This window comes from Henckelia pumila, chromosome 4 (genome assembly GCF_033568475.1).
Source record: "Henckelia pumila isolate YLH828 chromosome 4, ASM3356847v2, whole genome shotgun sequence".
NCBI classification, from domain to species: Eukaryota; Viridiplantae; Streptophyta; class Magnoliopsida; order Lamiales; family Gesneriaceae; genus Henckelia; species Henckelia pumila.
In genome coordinates, this window is record NC_133123.1 from 204,538,267 (window position 1) to 204,543,539 (window position 5,273).

At 37.2% G+C, this 5,273-nt stretch overlaps 1 non-coding gene across 1 annotated transcript; it reads left to right on the forward strand.

The window, feature by feature from the left end:
* The first annotated feature begins 1,333 nt into the window (after positions 1-1,333).
* Positions 1,334-1,439, forward strand: LOC140869896 (small nucleolar RNA R71). The gene has a single exon (XR_012146886.1). It is a non-coding gene; the product is annotated as a small nucleolar RNA R71 (small nucleolar RNA).
* The last annotated feature ends 3,834 nt before the right edge of the window (positions 1,440-5,273 follow it).

Here is a 5,273-nt window from a genome sequence, read left to right on the forward strand (position 1 = left end):
GGCCAGAGTACTTGATGTGATTTAAGAAATGGTTTCTTAGTAGCACATGCGATGTCACTAATTTGATCTTCAAGATGTATTGCATAGTTATCGAATCTTGAGCGACTCTCGATATACCAATGGTTGTTGATTCGATCGGGATATATGGATGAAGGGACCGTACTGTACGCTAACCAAAATCTACTGGTTCTTGTAGGCACTATCAGTGATACCTAGGGAATCATGGGGCGATGTTGCTAGGCGCTTTACCATGATTCGTTGGGCAAGTCGGAAAGTGTTGTTCCGAGTCACAAGGAGTTGTGAGCCCACGGCTAGCTGTATCCCTGAACCATTGAGGGTCACACAGTGTAATGGAGTTTTAATCCCCGTTGAGATAGTTAAAGAGTTAAATTTAATGAACTAAGGAGTTGGACTTCTTAAATAAGAGTAAGGGAGTAGGATTTCCTAAAATGACATAGGGATGGACATTTTTGGAAACCACTGAATTCGGATTCAGGAAAATTTATTTTGACTTTAAAACGTGCAGAAATGGTTTCTGTGCACATTGGTGAAATCGTTTCATCAATCGGAGTCACGATGAATTTTATATTAATTTCTGAACGAGCGGGCTTTGCTTGTCGGGCCCCAGCTTATGACTAATGGGCCCTAAGGTGTTAGTGGCCTGCATTATAAATAAGTTATTTCAGTACAGAAATTACACACAACAGCTCATAATTTTGAGAAGCAAAAATCGAACCCTAGCCTCTCAAAATTTTCGGCCGTCCCCTCCCTGTCCTCTGCCCGAGAAAATTCCGATCTGTGATTTTGAATTGCAGTCTGGAATAGCGAATCAGATTCGTTTATTCTCTTCGCAGAAAACTTCTGATAGATTTTCTAGTGCAATCTATCAGAGGGATTAAACCTCTGTTCGTGGACCTGATTGAAGGCGTTCATCGGTTCCAGGGAGAGACAACAAGAGCAGAATTGTTCTGTTGGTGTCCATTAATCTCGTTGCGAGATTTGAGGTAAAATTTATTTAATTGTTATTTAAATTTTACACACACGTAATTCAATCGATGAACGGTTGATACCCATACCATGGAAACGTTCCATGAAAAATTTTTAAACTTCCGCTGCACCGGGTATCAATCGTAATTGGTCTGGGAACTCGCCAGTTTTCCAACAAGATCTCTCACTCGGCCACTGATAACTGTTAACAGTCATTTGCTCAAGCATCTCATAAGCATGTTTAGGAAATTTATAAAATATTGAATCTCCAGCTGCAGCATCCACAGAAATCCTCGTTGGGCCATTCAAACCATTGTAGAATAACTCAATTTGTTCTCAGTCCGGAAAATTATGGTTTGGGCACTTCCTAAGAAATTCCTTGTACCGTTCCCAAGCTTCATACAGTAGCTCATAATCTTGCTGTTTGAAAGTAGTGATCTCAATTTTCAGCTGGGCAGACTTTGCAGGAGAAAAGTACTTAGCCAGAAATTTGGATGCCATGTCTTCCCGTGTAGTGATACTCCCAAGAGGTAATGACTGCAACCAACTACGAGCATTGTCCCTAAGAGAGAACGAGAACATTCCTAGTCTGATGGTGTCCTCAGTAACACCATGAATCTTCACTGTGCCAGCAATCTCCAGAAAAGTACGCAGATGCAGATTTGGATCTTCAGTAGCTGCACCCCTGAACTGATTTTGCTGCACCATATTAATCAAATCTGGCTTCAACTCAAAATTATTTGATGTGATATTCTTCTGAGCTATACCAAAATAATGATTATTGATCACCGGTCGAAAGTGATCTCTGATCGGCACCGGAGCATTATTAACAACTCTTTCCCTTTCTTCAGTCATTTGTTGCAACTCTTCTCTTCTAGCTTTTTCTCAAAGCTTTAGCAGTTTTTTCGATTTCCGGATCAAAGAGCAGTGAGTCGTAACTTTGGCTTTTTCTCTAAACTGCATAGACAGGAAAAATTTTAAAACTAGAACCAACAAAATAAAATAAAATGCTCTAAATCAAAATTAATAATAATTAGCACAATTTAATATAAATCAAATAAAATTCAATCCCCGGCAACGGCGCCAAAGAAACTCGTTGCATGTTTTTCGCTCGCAAGCGCACGATGTCAAGTTATAATATAAGAATTAAGTCCAAGTCGATCCCACGGAGAATGAATAAATGATATTATATCGAATATTTGCAACTAATAAAATCCTAATCCTATGTAGAGCTACGAAAATGGTTTGATTTTAATAAAACTAAAATTTGCAAGAAATAAAATTAAATAACCACGAATTCACGAGACGAAAATTCAATAAGCGATGAATGCTAGAGGTTCGACTTCACTTGACTGTCCACCTAAATTTATTTCTAATGATTGTTCAATTCTAAATTCTTCTAATTTATTAGCCAAGAATCCCTATTATTTTCTACTACCTCTCTCAAGTGTCAAGAAGAAATTCGTATTCAATAACAAACTCAATATCTCTATCAAAGTTCAATTATTAAATCCGGTATATAGCACAAGAATTCTTCTATGACTTCTATGGAGTTATATGTCTCTCGAACAATATAAACACCAAAGATGTATTTTCCTATGTCGTATTCAAAATATCCTCTCTCGAGTGATAGATTCTAAATAAAATATCATTCAATCTATGACCAGTAGATTAAAAGCATTAAAATCAGAAAAACACAAATAAATTGTACGAAGAATTCAAATATATAAATCAAAATATCTCAATCATGGTTTTCAGTCAAGATCTGTCTACCTCTAGACTAAGAAATTAGTTCATAATAAATTTGAAGATTAAACAAAATATGTTCTTCAAATAATCCACCAAACTAAAAAAATAGAGTTCAAAAGAAAACTAGAACGAAGTAGAATTAAGCTTTTCCGTCGCCGGATGCCGCCGTCTTCCGTCTTCGTACGGGGTTCTCGAGCTCTTGTTCTCCAAGTATTCCCAAGCTGATCGATTACTGCAAATTCTCAATATGTCGGCGTCTCTGAAAATTTCCTCCTTTTATATCTTGCTTCGAAGCCCATAAAAGCCCATCAATCTTGAATGTAAAGATTTTCCAAAAATTCTGATCTAATTCCCAAAAATACGCAGATATGCAAAATATTCCAAGTCCCGCAGATGCGTGTGAAATAGCGCAGATGCGCTTCCTTCGTTTCTCAACTCCTTGGACAATCACGCAGATGCACGAATTAAGCCGCACATGCGCGACTTCAAGTCTTCAAATCTCTGCCTCTTCCCGCATATGCACAACTTTTAGCCGCATATGCGTTCTTTTGCCTTTCAAGATTCTGGGTTTTTGCTGCATATGCACTCTTTTTACCGCATATGCGCCTAGTCCTTGTTCTCAATTCTCAAATTTCTGCCAGTTACCGCTTCTGCGTGGATTTTGTACCGCATATGCGCCATGTTTTGTTCTTTATTTCACTGCTCTTCACAACTACAATCCATTTAGCAGATTCCATACTCTTGCTTCTTCAATTTCTTCTTCTTTTCATCTATAAATTCACCAACTCATAATTCTTCCTACAAACACATAAACAACAAATAACGCATAAATCTGCTCGAAATAATGCAACATGCAGTTAAAATCATAGCCAAATTAAGTGCATAAAATGCACTTATCAATATCATTTCAATAAAAAAATAAAATAAAATAATTTAGATGCATGAATTTTTGATTAAGTAGAAATTGATACACAAATTTGTATTAATGACTAAATTGGTATATCCATGTCAAATTAGAGTCAAATAAATATTAATTTGGTCTTTTGTCGATTCTCCGCTTCAGTTGTTCTAAATTCCTTTCACGGGTGAATGAATGGATTGGACTGCCAGAAATCTTTCGTCAGCACAGACGAGTGAAGATCATCAAAGGGATCCAGCGCTCAGGGCAAATGAGTTAGGAGTTTGATAAAACAAGATTATCCTTGAATATTAAATAAATAAATATTTTAGTTAACTGAAAATTTCCATAAATCTAGGGAAATGTTCAAGTAAAATATTATGGTTGACTAGAAAAATTAACATATCCAAAAAGGGGTACGCTCACTCATTTTCCCAAATTTTTACACACATTCTCTCCTTATAATCCCAATCTTTTTCTAAGTCTCAGGATCCGACTTAACCATTTGAGTGGCAACGTCAGAGAACCCTTTGACTCTCCACTAACGAGTTTTCTTGTTCCCTGAGTACAGAAACCATCTCAGAGACAATAAATCATCGTCCAAACTCATTTCTGGAATCAATCGATTTACCGGGGCATTCACTCATTTCCTGGTTGTTTTGTTCCCGAGAATTCATTTTATGATCTTTGCATCAGTAATGGACTTTAATAAATTAATAATATTCTAGTTGAACTAGAATAAAGCCCATTCGTTGTAATAATACATGGTATTAATTTATATCAAGAAATATTATGTTACAATATTATTTCGAATTCTGAAACAGCAGCAACAATAAGTTGAGGCAAGAGTATCACTCTCTATCTGCAAGACGAAATTGCCCCGTATAAGTGCTAAACGGTGATGACAATCGTCTTTAAGATACAACGACTTCGAACGAGAGATAGCAGCACAAAAAATCTTCCGAACATGGAGAACAAAAATTATATGGCAACAACTTTTAAAGTGAGAAAGAAAAGTAATCAGAAGAAATCCAATACTTCAATCAGCAGACATGGGGATGTATTTATATACAGCTGATAGTTGCGACCAAAAGATACAACTCATCAAACTGAACGTACACAACACATTGAGGCAAACAGATGCAACTCATCGATCGAGCAGCTGACACAGACGAGCGGTCAAGCAGACACGCAACAAGCATCACCGGTCAAGGTGCACCAAGCCGGTCGAGTTCAAGCAACGCACTGAACCATTAGACTTGAGCGGTTGAGGTGAGCATCGGTCGAGGAGATGCACTCAACCGGTCTAGTTCAAAAAGAATAATACGATCAAAAGACCCCACCTTACCATGTCGAGCCGGCCAGGCGGACACACACGCGCGTGTTTGTTCATCAACTAGCGTTTGCCCTTTTAAAAAACTGGTGCCTTAAGGGCCCAATCCAATAATCCAAAGTTGGACTAGTTAAGGAAGGCAACACATTGGAATTCTTCCAATGCGGGACAAGCTCTTTTTCATTTATTAATAATTTTCTCATTTATTTCATTCACAATTTCCAACATATTATAGATATCATAATATATAACTTGCACACAAAGAAAAAACTTGAAATGTGTGTGTATGTGATTTTCGAAAATCAC